At 42.6% G+C, this 24401-nt stretch overlaps 1 pseudogene; it reads left to right on the top strand.

The window, feature by feature from the left end:
• Window positions 1–385: 385 nt before the first annotated feature.
• LOC150047305 (elongation factor 1-beta pseudogene) overlaps window positions 386–24401 on the top strand; it is an 82245-nt pseudogene continuing 58229 nt past the window's right edge.

Raw genomic sequence — 24401 nt, 5'->3', positions numbered from 1 at the left:
TGACCTGCCATCAAAGAAGTACATTCTAACTGGGGCAAAAAGATGGAGGAAACCCTGGAGAATGGGATTGGCAGTGATCAGGGGGCAGAAGAAAGGGACAGGCCCATGCAAAGGTGCAGAGGCTCCGCCATGAGTGAGAGGAGGCACATCACCCTGCTATCTAGGTGTGGTTTTCCTTAGCAACTATTCTGCCAGCCCCCAAATGCCAACCTGCCAATGCAGGCCAGGGAAGGCATTTTCCAGTTCTTCTTGAATGAAGTTGGCTCACTGTCTGTCTATGGAACTTTCTTCTTTGCAACGGAGTGTTCTGAAAAGTATTTTGGGGACAAACACTCAGCAAGGTGGCAGCTAAGGCACTTGGGCACTCAACAGAGGGCTCCAGAGCATGCAAGGGGTGGTTGCAGAGGAACCAAGAGTATGGCGAGGCACAGCACCTCTTTTAGGACTAGCATGGAAGACCCCAGCCCACCATGTGACAGAGCAGGCCTTCCCCAGATACCTGGATGCAATACCTTACCCAGGGCAGTCACCTCAAAGGTATGTTTTTACCATTAAGTACTAGATACTGTGTAAGTCATCATCTCCTTCAATCCTTCAATCACACTATGAATGAGGTACTCCAGTGAAACCCACTTTAGAGATTCAGAAACACTAAGGCTCGGGAAATAATTTGTCCAAGGTTGCATAGCCCTTGAGGGGCAGAAACCTGCGAGACCATTTGCCTAACTGTTGTTGGGAGGAAAACCATCCCTGCTGTCAAGTGAATCCCTTTCCCCTCCACTTCCCCCCCACTCTGCTCCCCTTCTTCTCCTGTCCCCTCCTCTCCCCTCCCCTCCTTCCTTTCTTTCTCCTTGCCTAGGGCAAGAAGGGCTGCCAGTCCTAAAGTGAGAAGGACACTGCCACCTCTGTCATTTGCCAGTTGGATCTGGGTTTGAGGAGTGGTTTTAGAGTGTGAGGTGAGAACCAAAGACCTCAAAGCCGAATGAGAACCCCAACTCCTGGGAAACCGTGTGGGAGAGAGCTGGGGACCAGTCGCCCCTGCACAGCTTCCTCTTAGGAAATTCTGCTCCTGGAGCACCGTGTTATTATGGCTCTTGTCATGGCACCGGTTGTGCAGAAGTCGAGGCTGACTTGTCTCAACTGACTCTTGGGTTGTGTCCAGGCTGCATCCAGGTGAAGGAATTGGGCCCGGCTTCATGGCGGGGGACCCCTGGCCCCTGCTCTAACCTGGGCAAGGGAGATCCACACTGGGCTCCGGCAGTGTCTCTGTGAACCTCCCAAGCCTCCCCCAGGCCCCAGGGTGCCTGGCCACCCTGCCCTGCTCCGCCCCTCCAGCTCCCCAGCAAGAGCGGACGCTGTGCCAGCCGTGCCAACCAGGCCAGCCCTCCCCACTCACTGCCAAGAGTCAGCACAGCCTGTCCACACACGCGCTGTGCACTCCGCCACACGCTACGACTCAGCCGTGCACAACCCAGACCACACACTGCGCATACACTCCACACACATGTGCACACACCAGACAACACACACCGTGTCCTCATGCACACCACACACTGCTCAGACACACCACACAAACCCCTGTGCCTCACACGACATATCACACACACACAGGCATGGAAGCTGTAGCCACAGCCCGCTTGGGTCCCCACATATTTAGAGGAAGAGCCACAGACAATCCCCCCAGGTGGATATTTTCCTCTTCCTGGCTTCCTTGTGGCCTCATTGCTGGATCCATTAATTACAGTGCTGGAGAAACAGAACATCAGCTCCCACCCACCCTCACCCTTAAGTATCAACACTGAGAATCTATTTATGAACACAAGATCTGAGGTATGGTGGTGGTGTGGCTGTGCAGCCAGGCGCATTGGCAGCCAGCCCGTGAACCGAGGCTGCTGCTTTTATGTGGTGGGAAGTTACGCCTCTCAGCTCAGCCCTTCCCCTTAGCTTTACCTGCAGAGAGCACATGTGTGTGATGCTTGAACCTGCAACACACCCAGTGGGGGACCACAGAGAAGGGGCAGGGGGATGAGGTGGGCAGGGAGAGAGAAGCGATCTTCCAGTGGTTGCATTGTTCTTGAGTCAAGTGGGAGAAATTGCCTGTCCAGAGACTAAGAGCCATGACCATCTTCCATGGATGTTTTCAGAACCATTCTTTTGTTGTTGTTGTTTGTGGGATTTGGACTCAGGGTTGAGTGCTATCTCTGAGCTTCTTCTCTCTCAAGGCTTCCACTTTAAGCCACAGGGCCACTTGCCGTTTCCTGGTGGTTCATTGGAGATAAGTCTCACAGACTTTCCTGCCCACACTAGCGTGGAATCTTGAGCCTCAGATCCTCAGGTTACAGGTGTGAGCCACCCACACCTGTCTTTACTTTTTGTTCAGTGTCATCAGTGTATTCAAGCCAGGAATGTCAGGAGTTTCTGCCTTCATCCAGTGTGCAGTCCAGAGGTGGTAGCTCTCATAAACTACCTCTACTGGCGCCCATCCCTTTAGAAGTAAATGAGGAGGGTGAGTCAAATGGTCTCTCATGTATAGCCTCAGCCAATAAGATGCCTCAGGAAATGATTGACAAGGCTCGGGACCTACTGGGTTGTGGCTGACCCCTTATTGTCCATCTGTGCCAGGATTCCCTCAAGTCTGAAACATCCCCACGAGTCTTCACAAATGTCCCTGGATTTGATTTCTCTGGATGGGGAACATCCTCCCTGACAGGCCAATTCGGAACTGCAGGAGAATGGATCTGAATGGTACAAGTATTTGTTATGGTTGGTTCAGAATCTAAAAGCCATTAGCTTTCATTTGAGGCCAAGTCCTGACACTGCGATAAAGCTTACAGTCAGGTGCTGGTGTCTCCTGCCTGTAACCCTAGCAACTCAAGAGGCTGAGATCTGAAGACTGTGGTTCAAAGCTAGCCCAGACAGGAAGGAAAGTCCATGCAACTCATCTCCAGTGAGCCACCAGAAAGCCGGAAGTGGTGGGGCCGTGGTTCAAAGTGATAGAACCCTAGCCTTGAACAGAAAAGTTCAAGGACAGTGTACAAACCCCACAATCTCCCACCCTCCCCGGCCTTATACATACACATACAAAAACTTACACAACACAACAGCTTCAAATTGCCAGTAGTATGAAAGTAGCTGGGAACAGCCATGTTCTGGTTGCTGAAGGATCTTTGAGGCTATGGAGGAGAAAGCCAGCATGCTGGATAGACAGAGTAAGATTGTGTGTGTGTGGTGTGTGTGTGGGGGGGGGGGGATCAGGTCAATATTCATTGTTGCCTCATGGCGTGAAAGGGGATCCCTGACCGCTCTCAGGGTGGGCTGGCTTACATTCAGTTCTGGAGTACTTGAGAGTTTTGCTTGGTGACTCTGGCTCCTCTGAAACTAAGTTTGTCTCTTGATAAGCCATTTCATTTCATTTTAATTCATGCTTTTTTCCCCTCCAGCCTGCCTCGTCAGCATTAATATTAGGTTTCAACCTAATTGCTGAGTATGGGGGAGGTACCCAAATAAATGCCCCAGTATGAAGCCAGCCTGATGGCTATTAAATGTCTTGTGAAGGAACTTGGCCAGAAACTCATAGAAGAAGGTTCCTATAGTGTGGCTCAGGCTGTGGTTACATTTCTCAATGCAGCCTCCCAAGAATTGTAGGGCGGGCTGAATCGTCTTGCTTCCTGAGGGCGTTATAAGAACCGTTCACCCCTGATTTCAAGGAAAAATTCAGGAAGTATGTGGTTCGAGGAGAAAGGAGCCTCAATGGGTTTTTTGTTGTTATTTTGCAAGGGATCTTGATGTGAATGCAAAAAAACTGCCCACATGATGAATAACAGCATTCATTTCCTAGTTTGGTGAGCCTGGCTGAGGGAGTCTGCCTTCCACCGGCCTCCGAAGACCTCTCTAGGCCTCCCTAGGCCTCAGGCTACCCTTTGGCTCCACAGCCACTTTTCCTGTCAAGAAGGCTGGATGGTGTGAGCCTTAGGGGCTGAGTACACACTAGGCCAAGCCTTTCCTCTGATCCATGCTCCCAGGCTGGCTCCTTTTGGCCTTGGGCCATTTTCCTAGCTGCTTCACCTCAGTTTCTCTATCTATAAAATGGGGATAATGGTGTTTACTTACTTACCTCATGAGTATTACAGGAATTAATTACTGTTTGTAAAGGACTTTGAAGATGAAAAGCCAGAGCGGCGTCATCATCATTATGAAATTTTCCATGGCTACTGGCCAGGTTCTACCAGGCAAGCCAACGTTTCTACCTGGTTCAAGATAGGACCCCCAGGTGAAATGTTCATGCCCAACCCTAATGGCCCTTATGTGCTCTCCCTCTCTCTCTCCCTTACACACACACACACACACAGTATCTGAAGGTGAGAATAGAAGTCATTTTTACCTAGGAGAGAGTCCTTCCTTTTTCTGGGAGCGCAGCAGTGAGAAGGTGGGGCGTTGTATGTGTATGTATAAAGCCCCTCCCCTCGGGTGTCTGTCATGAATGTGATTTAGCAGAACAGCATAGCCATTTCAGCCACATGCTTCTGAAGCATAGCCCAGATGCAAATGGTGCCTCCTTATGGGGACCTTTTGTCTTTTCTCTCCTCTGTTTCTCTCTGTTCCCTGACCTTCCCTAAGACAAAAGGCCTTTACCTTCCATGAGGAACCATGGGATGCACATCACATTGCAGATTTAAAGTCTCTTAAGATGTGTTAGATCTTCCCTCTGTGTCAGTGAATGTGATCTGACCTTTTTGAAGGCAGAAAATGAGGTTTTTAATGTTATTTGTGGACTCTGATGGTGTCTTTTGGCTTCTTATGGGAATCTTTTTTGATGTTCTTCATCTGTTATCTGATTAAACAATGGCATGTACATCAGGTTGTATTTGTTCTTGGGGCTCAGTATGGAGAGTGTCTAGGGCAAAATTGCTGCTTAGAGATGAATCTACAAAGAGGAAAAAATTGGTCGCATCAGAATCTATATCTGACCACTGTGAATAATTTCTTCAAAAGTCCTAACTTTCAGGCCGGGCACTGATGGTTCACATCTGTATTCCAAGCTAATCAAGAGGCTGAGATCTGAGGGTCCCCGTTTAAAAGCAGCCCAAGGAAGCCAAATCCAAGACTCTTATCTCGAATTAACTGGCAGAGTTGGAAGTGGAGGTAAGACTCAAGAAGTAGAGTGCCAGCCTTGGGCAAACAACATCAACAACAACAATCACACACACACACACACACACACACACACACACACACACGCACGCACGCACGCACGCACGCACGCACGCACGCAAAGTAGCCAGGTGCTGGTGGCTCAAGCCTGTAATCCTAGCTATTCAGGAAGCTGAGGTTTGTGGTTCAAAGCCAGGCAGGAAAGTCTGCGAGACCCTTTTCTCCAAGAAAGTGGCATTACGGCCAGTTGTGAGTGATAAAGCTCAGGGACAGCATCTAGGCCATGAGTTCAAGCCCTGTGACCTGACCAAAAAAAGTGCTAAATTAGAGCACACAGCCCTGAATTCAAGCCCTAATACCAGCACCACACAGACCAAAACAATCTTAAGATTTGAATGCGGCATATTCAAACTATGCTTAGATCCTATACTGCTAGGAAAGAATAAGAAGCAACCTCCCTAATTCCAAAAGATGACATTTATGATTACATTGTATGTATACTAATCCAGATACTTCCCTTCCTAGTACAGCACAGTAGTTGTGTCTCAGACGCTGATACCAGCATGAAGACCACTACAGGACAAGGGCACCAGTTAGGTGACAGGCTAACTCAGGTTATTTGTTCAAACAAAGGATGCAAAGCCAACCCATTTCATGATAGAGTATGTTCCCAAGCTAAAGGGGGAAAATCAGAATATAGTCAATCAAACATGACTTTTAAATAGAAATAGTAAAGTAGAAAGACACGTCCCTGGTTCCAGGTGGAGTGGAGAATTTATCATGACAGTAAGTTCTGTTCATTATTTTAAGAGTTGAACAAGAAAGGCCCAGTATTGTGGCCCACACCTGTAATCCTAACTACTTAGAGGTGGAGATAGGGAAGATTGTGATTCAAGGACAATATGGGTAAAAGGTTAGGGATATTTCCATCTCAATCAATAAACTTGCATGAGGGAGTACATTACTAACCTCAGGTATGTGAAACACCATAGGTAGGAGCCCAGAAAAAAAAAAAACAAGAGGCCACATCTGAAATATAACTAAAGCCTATGTTGCTGGGAATATGATTCAAGTGGTAGGGTATTTAACCTAGGAAGATCAAGATCTTGAGTTCAAATCCCAGGACTGCCAAAGAAAAAACAATGATGAGGAAACTGTCTATCATCCTTCTGTCTGGAGATAATCACCATCCAGAATGAAGTACAGAACATAAGTAACCTCTTTTGTACCTACAATAAGCTCAAAACCTAGGTATATAAGGTCATATAGGATGAGGCTAAATGAAGGAATCTCTAGGATATGGAAACAAGAGCTTTATCTTGTGTGATTATTGTTCTTAAAGTACTATGTTATTTCTCTTCTCTTTTGTTGCCCTTTGGTTAATCTCATATTGTTACTGTATCTGACTTTGTTACCTGGTACATTGTATATACGTTTATTTGTTTATTTGAAATAGGAAAAGGAAGGGGGAAAACAAGATGATTGGGAGGGGATGGAGGGAGGGAAATGGGAACAAAAACATGAGAAGGGGTATCAATGTATGAGAAGTAATGCACGTACTACCTGGTGGATATAACTGTAACCCCTCTATACAACACTCCAACAATAAAAAGAAAACTCTTCTGTATTCATAAAGTGAATTTACATTGTATAGATTAATGTAATTACAAATGAGAGAAACCATTATGTCTTTGCCTATATCTTTCTAATGTTTTAATTTCCTGTCCATGTTCTTCTTAACTCTTATGTTCCTACTGGAAATTCATTTTAATCATTAGTAAAGTGCTTTTATTCTCACCATTAATTTTTTAGATATAGACTTTTGTTTAGACATAGATTTGTTCCCCAAATACTTTTATAAGTCATCATTTTAGTTTGAATTACAAGAAAGAAACATTTAAACTTTGTATAGCCATACCTACAACTCTTTTGGTTGGTGTTTTGCTGTCATTTTTAGAAAACTTCCCATTCTACCAAATTATGAAAACATTCACCAAATCTTAGCCTTCAAAATATCACCTGTGTGTACATACAATCATATTCCATGAAAAAATCATTTGTGTATGTCTCTAGGGACATAAGAAATGAGGATCAATAATTTTAATAGACCTTCGGGGTTATTGATCTGCCATGGAACTTTTTCTTCACTTCCATTCCCCTCCCCCTTTCTTTTTTCTCAGTGTATAGAAACAGAGTTGAGGTACTCAGACTGACCTCCATTTCATTGGCTCTCTTTCCTTCCACTCCATGTCTCTCAGGAAGATGCAAAACTAATTTCCTATTGGCACGTTTTTGGTTTGGCCCTCTTTGCTGAACCACCCATCAGTCAACACCTTCAAGATCTCCCTGAACTCTGAACTTGTCCAGACCTTTCTTTGACTCCTGAATCTGGAAACTGGAAATGTGTCTCTCCTTGGCCACACTTAAGAGCTTCACAAAGCCTTCCTGGAGCTCTGTGTCTTGGTGCCAGATTTCAAACTTGCCTCCTGCTTTCTAGCTGAGGGATCTTGAGCAACTCCTTTCATCTCTCTGGGCCTCAGTTTCCCCATGTATAAAATGGGATTAATAATCACCTTCCTGAGCTACTTCACAACATTATTGTAAGGATCAAATGAGATCAGGGTCATAAAAGGGCTTAGTAAGCTGTAAAGCAATAGCAAAACATAAGGTGTTATTATTTCCCTTTTATTTGACATTGTAAAGAGTTGAATAGGAATATGGTGTGTGAGTGTACAGTAATAAGGATCATTTTCTAAAGTAACATGCCACACTATAAACATCCAAATAACTGCAATCCTTTCCATGGAGCTCATTAGAAGCCACAAACTAGCCTGTGCTATTATACTGGCTTGAAATGTATTTTAGGTCACTTTGTCTTTGGGATAATCCAAACATTCTCTCTTGTGCTATTATTCACCGACCTAAACTTTGCTTCCCACACTTCCTATTCAGAGGACTGGAGGGAAGAGAGGTGATGGAAGACAGGGCAGGGAGAATGCTGGAAATGAGGGTAGCTGGGAGATAGAGCTATTTTATATGATCACACTAAACTTGGAGATTCTAATTTCAAATGGCATGTAGAAGGTCTTTCACTTGAGTCATGTTCCATCTACCACCTCCTGTCTCTTTTACCTGAGTTTAATTTTCGGGGAAGGACTCACACTTTTTCCCCAGAGCTGGCCTTAGACTGTAATCTTCCTCCATCTCCAATGTAGCTTGAATTATAGGAATATAATCTTATCATACCAAGCCTGCTAGGAGTATCTGTTCAGAGTTCTTTGTAGGAAAGAGATTGGTTTGAGCACATTTATGGCATGCTTGCTTCCAGACCACCTGTAGAGTACAGAAATCCACAGGATGTGAGTTTGACTCTGCTGAAATCTGTTCTGTCTCATCAAATACACACACACACACACACACACACACACACACACACACACACACACACACACCCCAAACATGGGTTTGGGTTCTGACTTTACAAAAATAATTCAAGGACTAAGTTGGGCCTGTGTTTTATTTAGCTTTCTATTGGGAAATTGAAAGCAATCATTTTTAGTGTTCCCTTCCCCTTGACAACACTAGAAATCCATCAGTCTCTCAGTATTTAGCCCTACAACTTTGAGCAAGTTCTTTATCTTGTGGTTGAAGTTCATATAAGAAGCATTTTGGACGCCAGACAGAGAAATACATGCCTATAATCCCAACTGTGGAGGAGACAGATGGAAAGACACAGATTGGAGACCAGCCTGGGGCAAGGTTAGTGAGACCCTATCTCATGAATAAACTGGGTATGGAGCTACGCAGCTACAATATCAGTTCCTCAGGAGGTAGAGACAGGAGAATTAAAGTTTGAGGCTGGCCCTGGCTGCAAAAATAAGATTCTACTTGAAAAAATAAGGAAAAGAAAAATAGCTGAAAGCATGACTCAAGTGCTGGGCTCCAGTACTAATCCTATTCATTTCCCCACACAACTCTACCACCAAAAAAAGTGTGTGTGTGTGTGTGTGTGTGTGTGTGTGTTGGTGGTACTCAGGCTTGAACTCAGGACTTGGGCATTGTTCCTTGGCTATTATGCTCAATGCTAGTGTTCTACCACTTGAGCCACAGTTCTACTTCCAGCTTTTGGGTGGTCTATTGGAAATTAAGTTTCATGGACTTATGCTGCCTGGGCTGGCTTTGAACCAGGATCCTCAGATCTCAGTTTCCTTAGTAGCTAGGATTACAAGCATAAGCCACTAATGCCCAGACTGGTAAATTCAGCTGTGTGAGCAGTCTTCTCAGACCCTCCTCTTGATTCTGCCTCGTCAGCAGCAATCTACCCATTCTTTATTTTTGAAATCCCTTTAGAGTTACTATAGAAGCCGAGCACACATCAGTTCCCAAGAGTGGTCAGAGGAAATGGTACCACTCCTGAGCAGGAACCTGGGGGTCAGAATCTACCATGTCACTTGCTGAGTGTGCTCAGTATTTGTGCTGGGTGTTAGCGTCCATGCAGAACTGAGGCATCTGGGCTGCCAGGGCAACAGTAAGCAGGGCGTTGAAAGGGAATAGCCTGATCCAGAGGTAGAGAATCCTCAAGGGGACCTCTAAGATCAGGAGGTAAAGCAAGGCTGCTCTCTTTGCCCACCCCTGCCAATATCCTGCTGGAAAGTTCAGCCAGTGCAATAAAGCAAGAAAAAGAAATAAAAGGCACAGGAAGCAAAACTGTCCCTATTTGTTGATGTCTGTGCAAAAAAAAAATCCCAAAGAATACAAAAATAAATCCCCTAACTAGGTGATAGTTTGAGCAAAGATTGCAGAATACAGCTGCAGAAACTGTGTTAAAGAAAGCATATTTCTATTGTAATGTGTCAATTAAAGATTGCAAAGATATGGGGCTGGGAGTTTGGCCTAGTGGTAGAGTGCTTGCCTAGCATGCACGAAGACCCAGGTTCGATTCCTTGGTACCACATACATGGAAAAAAGCCGGAAGTGGTGCTGAGGCTCAAGTGGTAGAGCTCTAGCCTTGAAAAAGTCCAAGGACAGTGCTCAGGCCCTGAGTTCAAGCCCAGGACTGGCAAAAAAAAGATTGCAAAGATAAACAAGTGAACAAACAAATACATCAATTCTATGCACTACCGCTTCTTGTATCCATGGCTCTGCATCTGTAGGTGTGGCCAACCAAGGATGAAAAACATGTTGTGACATATTTGAACACAAACAAACTTTGTTTTTAGTTAACAACATTTTCTAAGCAATGCAATGTACAACTATTTACAATGCCAAATGAGTTTTGACATTGTGTGTGTAACCTTCAGATAATTGAAAATATGTAAGAGGATATGTGGAGGTTATATGAAAACACAGTGACATTGTGCAAAAAGAGTTTGAATATCTGTAGATTTCCACAAGTGCTAGCAGTTCTGGAACAAGAGTCCTATACTGTACAGTGCCCTATATTGAAGGATCTCTGTTCTGCATAAAACTTCAAAATTTGAAATTAAAATAGAAACCCATAGAATAATTAATATAGGAGGCAGAGATTCATGTCAATGGAAGAGTTCTTGCTTTGTAAGTGCAAGGGTGTGAGCACTCGAGAAAAAAAAAAGATATACTTAGCTATAAATCTGTCAATGTATTATATATATGGAGTCTATATCTATATATGTTGAAAACAACATCACAAAAATAAATCAATGAAGCCTGCATAATGGAGATGATTGCAAGGTTCAAGACTATGAAAAAGACAATTCTCCCAATCTTGATCTGTAGATTCCAACCCAAAATCTCAGCAGAATTTTTTTTACAGATCAAAAACTGATATCAAGCCAGGCGTGGTGGCTCATGCCTGTAATTCTAGCAACTCAGGAGAGTGAGATCTGAAGATCAAGGTTCAAAGCCAGTCTGGATACAAAAGGACCTGAGACTCATCTCTAATTAACCTCTAAAAAAACAGGAAGTGAGGCTTGGCTCAAGGGTAGAGTGGTAGCCTTGAGCTGAAGAGCTCAGGATGATGCCAGGCCCAGTTCAAGCTCCATGACACACACACATGCACACACACACACACACACACACACACACACACACACACCACTGTTTTCAATGTAGACACAGACTCACACAAACACGTGCACACACATATGGAAAGGCAAAGGGCTTACTTTAGCCAAAACAACTCTGAAAATGATCAACATAGTCAGAGAGACCTGATGTTAAGAATTATTATTAAAGCTACAATATTTAAAACAATATGGAATTTACAAAAAAATATGAACATGTGGATCAATGAAAAAGACTAGAAAGCCAACAAATAACTGATTCACATAAATGTAGTCTATTTACTTTTAACAGAGGTGTAGAAACAATCTAGTAGAGGATATGCTTTTTAAACAAATGATGCTGGATGATCAGACATTCATTTTCTATGTAATAGACTTGGACTTATACCTCAGACAAAACATACATTAACTCGAAATGTACCACTGACCTAAATGTTAAAAACTATAGTTTCCAGAAGGGAAAAAAAATCTCTGTGACTTTGGGTTAGACAGTTTTTATAGCTACACTATCAAGAGCACAAATCACAAAAGGAAAAAATGGTTAATTGGTGTTTAAAACTTACTCTTTGAATACTTATTCTGTGAACACTGTTAGGAAAATGAAAAAAAAATAAGCCATACATCTGGAGAGAATAGTTGAAAGTGACACATCTGCTAAGGGCTTATTAGAATGTATAAGGACATGACAACTCTGAAAACAAACAACTAATTAGAAGATAAACAAGGTTAGGGATGCAGCGGTAATGGTTCTGGGTCTAGGTTCTATCCCATGCATGGAGGGAAGGAAGGAAGAAGGAAGGAAGACCAAAGATCTTATTAGACATTACATTAAAGAAAAATAAGAATACTAAAAGATGATAAATATCATGGCATTAGGAATAGGCAAATTAAAGCAGCAATCAGATGTTCTTATATATCTATAAAATGGCTAACTTCTAAAACACTGATTGTATCATGTGCTGGTAAAGATTGTGTGACAATAGAAACTCTTAATAGCTAGTGGGAATGTAAAATAGTACAACCAATTGGGAAGTCACTATTGCATAATAGTAAACAGCCTTACTTCCTACAGGTCTCTGAAGTCACTGTCCGAATCCTTTTCCTACTGATCTTAAAATGTATGTCCAGGGGCCGGGAGTTTGGCCTAGTGGTTAAAGTGCTTGCCTAGCATGCATGAAGACCCGGGTTCGATTCCTCGGTTCCACATATAGAAAAAAGCCAGAAGTGGTGCTGAGGCTCAAGTGGTAGAGCTCTAGCCTTGAGAAAGTCTAAGGACAGTGCTCAGGCCCTGAGCTCAAGCCCAGGACTGGCAAAAACAAAATGTATATCCATATAATAGCTATATTCAAAAGTTTATAGCTGCTTTAGCCATAATTAGCAACACTGGAGTAAGCAAGAGGTCTTCCAGGAAGTGAACGAATGAACAAAGCACAGTATATCCAAACAATGGCATATTATACAGTTTTTTTAATACAGAAGAATGAGCTATTATCTCACATACTAAAGGGGATGAATTCTAGACACATTGTATAAGAGAAAAAAACCAGAATGAAAAGACTACCCACTGTATGATTCAATTCATACAACATTCTGAAAAAGGTATACATTTGAAAGACAGAAAACAGACACATGGTTACAAAGAATGTATGGAGATGGAAGTATTTGATTAGAAGAATCACTGGGAGTTTTTAAGGTGACCAGATTTATGGTTTCTGCAGTGGGATACATGGCTTTATTTAATTGTCAAATCCCAGAGAAATTCACATACAATGCAGGCAAATTAAAAAAATAGGATCAAATGTGCAGAAATGTTAAGAGATCTTATGATAGAATGGACTCTGATTAAAGAATATAGTCAGAGGGCTGGTAGTGTGGCGTAAGGGTAGAGTGCATGCCTAGCAGGCACAAAGCCCTGGATTCAATTCCTTGATACTACATAAACAGAAAAGGCCAGAAGTGGTACTATGGCTCAAGTGGTAGAGCACTAGCCCTAAGAAAGCTCACAGACAGTACCCAGGCTCTGAAATCAAGCCCCAGAACTGGTCCAAAAAAAAAAGAAGAAAGAAGAGAAGAATATAGTCAGAGCTGGGTGCTGGTGGCTTATGCGTATAATCCTAGCTACTCAGGAGGATGAGATATGAAGATTGCAGTTCAAAGCCAGCATGGGTAGAAAAGTCCATGAGGCACTTCTCTTATTTCCACTAAACTACCAAAAAAAAAAATGGAAATGGAGCTGTGAATCAAGTGCTAGTCTTGAACAAAAAGAAGCGCAGGGACAGCACCTAGGCCTCAGTTCAAGCCCCAGTTTTGACACACACATACCCCAAAAAAGAAGAGTAGAAATTCCTTTAGTTGGGTTCACAGTCTATTTATCTGTTGGATCTTGTTAACATTTGGCAGGGGGGGAGGGGATATACCTTGATTTACATAACATATCAGAGGTGAAGAGTTTAAGAGTTCTCGGATAAAATGAGGAAAAAGCAACTGCTTTATTACTTCATGGAGGAAGGAAAAGGGGTTGGATTCCTGTTCTAGCAGAGTCACTGTATGGTGTAAATCCAAAAGGCTCTCTGCACGTTGTGTCTCTGTGGGTAGAGCCCTTGGAATTGTGCAGTGCACAGATAGCACAGCCATGTGTGATAGCTCTGATTCCCTGCATCAGTGTGTACAAACAAGCTATTTTGTAATAAGACTTAGGCTAAGTGGTTTGCCCCATATCACACTGTGAAGAGCAGTTGCAAATCCAAGTAAGAGAAAATACTTTGCATTTGTAACTTATTGTTGATTATTTTATTTAGAAATAATTATTTTTCATCTATCTGATGGGTTTCCTTGCATCAATAAATTATTATATCTTTCCAGGCTCTGATGGTTCATGTCTGTAATCCTAGCTTCTCAAGAGGCTGAGATCTGAGGTGGAGATTCAAAGCCAGCCCAACAGACAAATGTAAGAGATTCCTATCTTCAATGAAAGCAAAAGGCAGGACACAAAAATGTGGATTAAGTGGTGGAGCTCTAGCCTTGAGCAAAAAAAAGTGGAATGTCAGCAAGAGCCTTGAGTTCAAGCTCCAGTACTGGCACTGGCTTACACACACACACACACACACACACACACGCACACACACACACACATGCACACACACACACACACACACACACACACACACACACGAAATCTTGCTCACAGTTTGCCCAGAAATTGTTATTCTCTCAATCAGAAAAGAATCTCATCTCTCCACTGCCAGCTCTTCCCTTCCTTGTTCTGACCTCCAAAAGCAAAAAGAATTCCTTTCGCCTCGAACACATTTCCAACAGAATGCTTTGTTATCCATCTTCTCCATCCTCACCCCCCCCCATCATTTTTAATCTAACCTAGCAAGATTATAGGAGGGATTGGAAGCATGGCTCACATTGAACAAAAGCATCAGATACCCAAGTTCCAATCTGGGACCAAAAAAACCCAAAACATTTATCTGAAAGGAAAACTGCAAAAGCAGGGAGATTCTCTGAAAAGAAGGGTCCTAAAGAAAAGCCTGCCCCCCTTCTCCCTCTTCACTGAGCTTTTCATCAATAGGTAGTTTAAAATGAACCAAAGAAACAAATGAGTGAGCTTTTAACCTTTGCTGTGTTTGAAAATGTCTTGCTTGGAACAGGGCTGGTATTCAAGACCTGGCCATCAGGAAAGCTGTGTTTTCTTTTGCTTCTCCTTGGGTCTGAATGGTAGCAACATGAAAGTAAGTTAATCCTTTACAAGTGGTCTCCTTTGACAGGCCTTTCCTTGACCTGGTGCCCCAGGAAGTGGAAAGTCAGTCACGGGAACCCCACTAAGTTCTATTGATGAAATATCTCTTAACAACCAAACGACATAGATGACAACTTAGTGGGCAGAAAAGCGACGGGGATGGGTGGGGTTGGGAGAGATTGGGGAGAACCATGAAAGGGGTGGCATTGATCAGAGGTATTGTACTCATGCTGACATGTTGAATTGAAACCCTTTTGTGCAGCTACTTAAGAATAATTTTTTTAAAGAAATGTAAAAAGCATTTTAAAAATAGAAAAAAAAAATTCACCAAGTCAGAACTGGCTGTCTGCCCTCCACATAACTTCACTGACAGCCAAAGGTTATCTGTAAGGAACTAGGAAAGGAAGCGCATTTGCAAACATCACCAGAACTGCATACACAACATCTTAAGGTGTTTGATCCTTTTATGAACTGTTGACAGCTCTTTGCCATTGAAGTGTATGTGAGAGTTGCTCGCCAAGGAAAATGGAAAAAGCAGGACCCAAAGACTTGACCAGGTTGTTCTTACGAGCTGGTTGGACCACAAGACACAGGATAGCCAGGGAGAAGGACTGGCCCGAAAGCATGGAGAGCTCAGGCACCTAGGTCAGGAGTTATAAACAAACCTAGGGAGCCCATCCAAGTATGTTAGTTGGAGTGCAGTATGTACTCTTTCCAGTATCATCTACCTTCAAGGAATTGAGCAGACCTCATTCCCAGAGCATTCAGAGAAGCACACAGTAGGTGAAGGTTATTGCTTACCCCTGAGCTGTCTTCACCCAGTAAATGGATTTGAATTTCTTAACGGCCATGACAGCTATTTCATAAAGGTCGTACTTCTGCACAGACTGGGACATTTTTATGTTGCCCAGGCCTGGATATCTTTCCCTAGCTCCTGCTGGGTTTATCTGTCTGTACCTCATAAAGTTTTCATGACCTGGGTCTCATATGAGAACCTTCCTTACTGCTTCCCATACTGGAGAGGCTCTGGATTGTGGCTTCTATCTGAGGGTCTGTCACTGGAATCAAGTTCACTTAAAATGCTTAAAAATGAATATGTCAGAGACATGTTTGCTGCCACCCCTAGTGTATAGGTTTTTTTTAATTTTTTATTGTAATTAATAAAAGGGTTACATGATATTTGATAGTGTATAGTTTATAGTTGCAAATCAATAAGAATACAAAGGTATCATCACAAATGTGGAGAAAAGCATCTCTTCCTGACGCCTTTACTCTTCATCTTGGTCTTGATCACTACCTCCTCACTCACCTTCTATAGCAGGCTTGGAATTCCTCCTGCAGCTTAGTTCTCGAATGAGGCTCTGCATTTCTAACTTGAGTTCCCTCCACAGATGGGCCTGGGGTCCTCATGGTTGTTTGGGCCTGTGTCTACTTGTAACTGCCTCATGCACCGATATGAATCACACCTGCTTTGAATGGCTGTCTCCGGGTCCTTATTTTTATCTTATAGTTCTATACAACATTGAGGCTGAATGTTGAAACTTGGTATGTTGAAACTCAGTGTGTTTCAACTTGGTGTGATTCTGTGAGTATTAATAGTTTAAAAAAACATATTATAAATGGCATATAGGTTCTATACATAGCCAAACAACAGCACCATTAATCAATGAATTCCTTCCTTTTTCCTCCCTTCCACCCTCCTTCCTTCCTTCCTCCTGCCTTCCTTCCTTCCTTCCTTCCTTCCTTCCTTCCTTCCTTCCTTCCTTCCTTCCTTCCTTCCTCCTTCCCTTCCTTCCTTCCCTTCTTCCTTCTGCTCCAGTACTAAGCCTTGCACTCAAGGGCTCACACTTTCTCTTGTTTTATTTTTGCTAATGATTGGCATTCTACCACTTGAGCCACACCTCCACTTGTGGCTTTTTACTGGTTACTTGGAGATCATCTCACTGGCTTTTTTGCATGAGCTGGCTTTGAACTTGGGTCCTCCAGGTCTCAGCCTCCTGAGATAGGTAGGATTATAGGCATGTACCACCATTGCCTGGCCAGTAGAGAACCTTCTTAAAGGCTGAGAGTTCACCAGACATTCACAATCTGGCGAAGGGTCCATGAACTTGACATCTTCCTGTCTACATGCCCGTGTTGCAACATCTCACCACACTCAACCAGCATGGAATCGCTTACAGAAGCCTAATTTCCCTCTGAAACAATCTTCTGGGGAAGGAAAAAAAACTCAATTATTTCTTTCACTTTATTCAATAGACCTCAAATTATGTCTCTTTTTTTTGTAAAAAAAATAAGTTTGACTTATTTTTATGTTAAATGACTTGACCATGTCTTTTAAGTTACTGTGGAGTTTCTGCACTTTGAAGTTGAGTTTGGGATTTTTTTTCCTTTTGGTTCCCCTTTAGGATATGACTGACTGTTACATTGTCTTGAGAACTGGGGACAAACCAGATCAGAGACACAGAACAAGTGGCACTCAGGGACATGATTTCTCAATGACAACTCCCATGTGAGTTTATAGCATTTCTCTTTTACTTGTGTTTGTGTCTTGTTGTTTTTGTTGTGGTCTGGACTGGGTTTAAGAGAAAAAAAAGTATAAATGAAAAAATAATAGTAAATCCAGATGGGAAATGTGTCTTTTGAAATTGATATAGGTGTGTGTGTGTGTGTGTGTGTGTGTGTGTGTGTGTGTGTGTGTGTGAGATCAAGAGGCATTCTAGATTAAATGTTTCTTCAAAAATACAAATAACGCCAGGCCTGGTGGCACATGCCTTTAATTGCAGCTATTCAGGAGGTAAGACTGGGGAAGACCATAGTTTGAAGTCAGCCTGGGAAAAATATTAGCAGAAATCCATCTCAGCAAACGAATTAGGCATGAGAGCATCCATCCGTAATTATAAGGGGCATATGAAGGAGGGAAAAAAAGAAAAACACTAAGACCCCATAAAAACAAAGCAACAACAACAAAAGAAAAACACTGAAGCAAAACAGGACTGGAGAAATACAGCACATGGTAAACAGATGGTACCACCAAAGAAAAAAAACTGATAAGAAAAAGTAAAGTTAGTTTTCAGAGTGTCAGCTTTTACCTCCAGGTCTTTGATCCATTTGGAGTTAATTCTGGTGCAGGGTGACAAAGAAGGATCCAACTTTAGTTTTCTGCAGGTGCTTAACCAGTTCTGCCAGCACCACTTGTTGAAGAGGCTGTCTTTCTTCCATTCTATTTTTTTTGGCTTCCTTGTCAAAGATTAGGTGGCCATAGGTCTGTAGTTTAATATCTGGGTCTTCAGTTCTATTCCATTGGTCTTCAGACCTGTTCTTGTGCCAGTACCAACCTGTTTTGATAATTATTGCTCTGTAATAGAGTCTAAAGTTTGGTATTGAAATTCCTCCAGCGCTGTTCTTTCTGCTAAGAAGTGTTTTTGCTATACGGGGTCTTTTATTATTCCATATGAAATTTTGGATTGCCTCTTCTATTTCTTTAAAGAATGACATTGGGATATTGATGGGTATTGCATTGAATTTGTAGATAGCCCTTGGCAAGATTGTCATTTTCACGATGTTGATTCTTCCAACCAGGAGCATGGGAGGTTTTTCCATTTCCTCAGTTCTGCTTTAATTTCCTTTTTCAGGGTTTTAAAGTTTTCATCAAAAAGGTCCTTTACATTCTTAGTTAAGCTCATTCCTAGGTACTTTATTTTCTTTGAGGCTATTGCAAAAGGAGTTGCTTTCCTGATTGTTGCCTCATTCCTCTCACTGTTGGTGTAGAGGAAGGCAGTTGATTTTTTAAGGGTTAATTTTATACCCTGCTACCCTTCCAAAGTTTTGAATCAGCTCAAGGAGCTTGGAAGTAGAGTCTATAGGATTCTTTAAATACAGGATCATGTCATCTGCAAAGAGGGAAAGTTTTACTTCCTCGTTCCCTATTTGGATCCCCTCTAGATGTCCCTCAGTTGATGAGTGGATCAACAAGATGTGGTATTTGTACACAATGGAATTCTATGCTACTGTCAGAAAGAATGACAATTGCCCCATTTGTTAGGAAATGGAAAGGCTTAGAAAAAATCATATTAAGTGAAGTAAGCCAGACTCAAAGGAACTTAGGCTCAATGGTTTCCCTTATTTGTCATAATCAGTAGAAACCTTGGGCTCTCCTAGCAGAGATTTGCAATAGAGCAAATTCTTGATACAAAAGGCCATATAGTAGGACGCTAAATGAAAGGATCTCTAGGATATAGAAACATAAGCCATATAATGAATGATTGTTGTCCTTAATGTACTATGTTATCTCTTATCTCTTTTGCTGTCCCTTGGTTATCTCATATTGTTACAGTATCTCACTTTGTTACCTGATATATCGGATATATTTGCATTTGGTTATTTAAAATTGGATAGGGAACAGGGGAAATCAAGATGAGGGGTAGGGGTGGGGGGGGGGAGGGAAATGGGGACCAAGACATGTGAAAGGGTATCAATGTATGGGAATTAATGCACCATCTATCTGGCAAATATCATGTAACCCTTCTATTAATTACAATAAAAATATATGAAAAAAGATTTAAAAAAAAGAAAAAGTAAAGTTAGAAGGAAAATCATTTATCATTTACTGCTGACACCCAGCCTTATGGATCTAACAGTTAAAAAGCTTCTTTATGAAATTGTATCTTTTCTGTTAGACATATGATGACTTTGGCAGGCATTTAATTTGGAGTTTTTGCATTGTAGAACCTAATTTGGTATAAGAGAAAGCCTGTTATGATTGCCCACAAATAAGAACATGGGGGTTAGCAGATCTGAGGTCAGGCCTAACATTAGCTGTTGACCTTCAACAAGTAACTTTCTCTTCCTGGTTTACATACAGGCCTATATCAGGTTTCAGGGACCCTCCTTATCCTCCGCTCCTGACCCCATCCAAGCACTGGATGGGGACTCCTGTTGGTGAGTCTGCTGAGCCAAACACACAAACATGTTGCAGTTCTCAGTTCAAGCAGAGCTTGTTAATAAATCTCTCAACAACCATGAGCATTTAATTATTAAAACTATGAACTGATTGACATGACTTCACAGATGAGACAGGCATCTAGGTGGTATCTAGGAGTTTTCTACTGGTATACTAGTTCCTGCTCACCCACCCCCACCCTCACAAGCAGGTGTTGAACATCATATTCCATTTCCATCTTGGGACTTTCCTAGTCAGACCTGGCAGAAAGTTAATAACTACTTGTGCTGAATGACAGAATTCATGGGGCCAACCACAACTTGAGAAGAAGGCAAGACTTGGATTTTTCTAAGATTATTTTCCCTTTGGAAGAATGAAGAGTTCTCTGAAAAATTCACTTTTCCATGTTTTAATTGAATCTGAGAAAACATATCTGTCAGGAATTTGCTATCCCCAATATACTGTATTGCATAGATTTGAGTTCCTATTTATTTTTTTGTGCCCATACTGGGACTTGAACTCATTCTTGCTCAACTTTTTCTCTTAAGGCTGATGCTCTACTGCTTGAGCCACAACCCCCCTTGAGGCTTTTTGCTGGATAATTGGAGATAAGCGTCTTGGGGAGTTTTCTGTCCAGGCTGTCTTCAAAGAGTGACCTTTAGATCTCAGTCCTCTGAGTAACTAAGACTACAGGTGAGAGCTACCAGTACTTAGCTAGTATTCAGTTTGAGACATAATGTCTTTCCTGACTCCTTTGTTTTTACCTTCTTTCTGGGGAACAGAACAGGACATAAAACAAAGTCTGCAGTGCTGAGGATCAGAAAGCACTGACTGAATTATGCAGTGGCAAAGACCTACAGATCCTTGGGCTACTGAGTAGCTGGATTTCTCTCTCTCTCTCTCTCTCTCTCTCTCTCTCTCTCTCTCTCTCTCTCTCTCTCTCTCTCTCTCTCACACACACACACACACACACACACACACACACACACACACACACACACCTTTCTCCCACTTTCCCGAAAGAACCATGTCAAAGTGCATTGGCAAGGATGGGTAGTTTTCCCGACTGTGCCACCAGCCAAGATGGGAGTAACTGAGTCAGAGGCCAGAAGAGCCAAGAGAAAAGGGACAGAAGCTGGGTGCATGAGCCATCTGACTGAAGTGATAGTGTATTAGGCCTGTAAGCAGGAAAAGGCAAGCAGGTGAACAGAAATGTAAACATTGGTGGAGTTTGCAGCCTTCAGGAGGGCTGGGAACGAAAAGCTGGGAGTCTGCTAAAAGAAAGGGTGGCTTTGATGTGGGGCAGATTTGCAACAAATGACAGCAGGGTGGCCATGTCTTGTGGATGCCAACAGGCTTATTCCAAGGCCACATAATAGGGCACTCTTGGGTAAAGCAAAAAGGGAAGAACCCCCAGAATTTTCAAATTGAAGAAGGCATCATTAAAGAAGTTAAAAATTTTTTTTTTGATATGCCAGTACTGGAGCTTGAACTCAGGGCCTGGGCACTGTCCTTTACCTTTCCCCACTTAAAACTGATGCTCTGTATGTCACTTGAAATATGATGTAAAAATCAATGTTAACAAATTCTTTAATAAAAGAAATTGATGCTCTGCCATTTGAAGCACACCTCCATTTCTAGCTTTTTGGTTGTTAATCAGAGTTGTTTTTTGTTTTTTTGTCAGCCCTGGGGCTTAAACTCAGGGCCTGAGAACTGTCCTTGGGCTTTCTCAAGGCTAGAGCTCTACCACTTGAGCCACAACACCATTTCTGGCTTTTCCTATGTATGTAGTACCAAGGAATCGAATCCAGCTACTCGCGCATGCTAGGCAAGCACTCTACCACAAAGCCATGCCCTGGTCAGTTCTATGGATTTCTATGCTAGCTTCAAACCACAATCCTTAGCTCTCATCCTCCTGAAATAGCTAAGAATCTAGGCATGAGCCACTAGTGCCCAACCAACCATTAGCAATTGTGCAACCTATGGGCCTCAAATGCCTTCAGTGAGTATGGAGCTCGAATGACTGACAATCACCCTGGGTGTGACATGGGCAAGGAATCTGGAAGGTGCCACTCTCTCCCTGGGATACAGGTTGTCCTTCCCTACTCACTGACGTCTTAGTCTGGGTCTCATATTCACCCTTTACAACCTCAGGGGAGGATAGCCAGTCATCTTAATCTATACTATCCTGTGGAGAAGAAGGAAAGACATATGACTGTGGAGTTGAAAAGGATCTTGGAATGAGTCCTCTGGTCCTCATTCCATATCTGCCTGAGTTCTACCAAAGCTTTGTGGATGAGGGGAAAAGAGCCCAGCAATTGGGATTCATAAAAGACAGGGGTTTTATTGTGATGTATCTTTACACACTATTTCTGTGACCTCAGGAAAATCATTAGGGCTTTCTATACTTCAGTTTCATATTTGGAGATGCCCTGTCCTGAAAAATCCATTAAAATGTAATTTACAATAACCAAAATGGTAGTGCTTACAGCAGCATGAAATCTTGGATTCCTGGTTTTGTTTGTTTGCTTGTCTGTATGGCTGGTTGGTTAGTTTTCTTTTGGTGCCCGTCCTAACTTGAACTTCAAGCCTGGATGCTGTCCCTGAATTTATGTGCCCAAGGCACTAGTGCTCTACCGCTTGAGCACTTTTTTTCTTTTCTTTTCTTTTCTTTTCTTTCTTTCTTTCTTTTTTTTTTTTTTTTTTGTGGGTCATGGGGCTTGAACTGGGCCTGGGCGTGGTCTCTGAGCTCTTCAGCTCAAGGGTACCATCTACCCTTGAGCCAAGCCCCACTTCCTGTTTTTCAGAGGTTAATTGGAGAATAAGAGTCTCAGGTCCTCTTGTACTGGGCTGGCTTTGAACCTTGATCCTTACACCTCAGCCTCCTGAATAGCTAGGATTACAGGCATGAGCCACTGCTCAGAACCCCCAAACTCTTGCTTGGCTTTTTGTTCAAGGTTGGCTAGTGCTCTACCACTTGAACCATACTTCTAGTTCCTATAGACTTATTTGTACCAATGAAGCAGAAAGATTCCCCTTTCCAGCCGACACTTCACATATAGATTGGAGTTTTGATATGTGGTTTTCTTTCCTTGCCCTCTAATGAAGCAATGTTTGTCTGCACATTGTCTATAATGCCTAGCCAGCCCCATAAATCATGCACTCTTAGTTTCCCTGCATGGGGGTACAAGGGAACTTCAGGTTGCCTGGGAGTGCGCAGGTTAGTGCAGGCATAGCGGGACATTTATGGTGTAAGAAGGGAGTGCTCAGAGGCATCACTTCCTGTCATGGCCTCCTCCCCTCTCGTTCTGCTCTCTGCCACATGGCACTAGAGAAAGGCCATCTCCCCACTAATCCTAGCATCAAATCCTACCTGGCACAGGACAATGTTAACCCTTTTATTTTACTCTTCAAATTCTACCCAGACACTAAGTGTGATTTATTTGATGTTTCCTTCTTGCTTAACTTCCTCTTTTAGAAAACCAAGACACTGAAGAAGGTCTCAGATGTTCTTGTGGAGAAAGATTTTCTTTGGTTCATGATGAAAGGAATCATCTCTTAAATCTTGGTGTCTCTGAGTCAAATCACAGTGTTTTACAACACTGATGTAACTCTATCATTGAATTGCTCCACCTCAGGAGCAAAAGGCCTGAGGATACCTGAGTTGTTAAGCTGTTGGAATCCTAAAAATTCTTACCATTCAACTAACTGAGTTGAACTAACTGGTTAGAATTTTGTTGTTATAATAGTAACTCTTAAAAAAAATGTCAACAAGTGCTCCCCTCTCGTCTTCTTTTTCTATCATCCTGGCCTCTGCCGCAGGTCTGGCTTCCTATCATTGCTCATTTACGTGTTGGGGGACTTCTAGAAACTTCTTATGGCTACGGTTCTATAAGAAACAGTAAACAGACTTTCCATCTTTGGATGAAGAATCCCAGGGAAGAGCTTGGCTTGAGCCAGTGGGGTCTCAGGCTGACCACTGGCTGGACCCAGTGATTACATGCATGACACATTAGGGGTGGTTGTAGGAGCTCTGGGTGATGAGGAACTGTTGAAGGCTAACAAAAGTGGGTGGCAGGTGCCATTACCCAGAGGACAGAAAGATCTGGTCAACCCTAAATCATAGTCATACAGTGAAACAAGTATGGAACTCATCTCTCACTGTGAAGCAGAGATCTCAGAGGGCTGAGAGGAAGAGTATCTAGTACAGACTGAGTTGCAGGAAGGTCTAAGTCCTTTGAGCACACAACCCCAGCTCACCTTAACCTGGGGCCAATGGTTTGCAGGGTATCTTATAGTTTAAAGGAACATAGAAAATTGCTTTGGACATTGTTTACCATAGCCAAGATGTGGAATCAACCCAGATGCCCCTCAGTGAATGAATGGATTTAAAAAATGTGGTACAGATACACAATGGAAATCTATGTTTCTATCAGGAAGGATGATAGTGTTCCATTTGTAAAAGAAATGGAAAGATTTGGGGAAAAATACATTAAGTGAAGTAAGCTAGACCCGAAGAAATGTAAGC

This window comes from Megascapheus bottae, chromosome 23, assembly GCF_031878675.1.
Source record: "Megascapheus bottae isolate mThoBot1 chromosome 23, mThoBot2.hap1, whole genome shotgun sequence".
In the NCBI taxonomy this organism is placed as follows: Eukaryota; Metazoa; Chordata; class Mammalia; order Rodentia; family Geomyidae; genus Megascapheus; species Megascapheus bottae.
The sequence above is the reverse complement of the archived record's forward strand: the minus strand, read 5'-3'. Positions and strand labels throughout refer to the sequence as shown.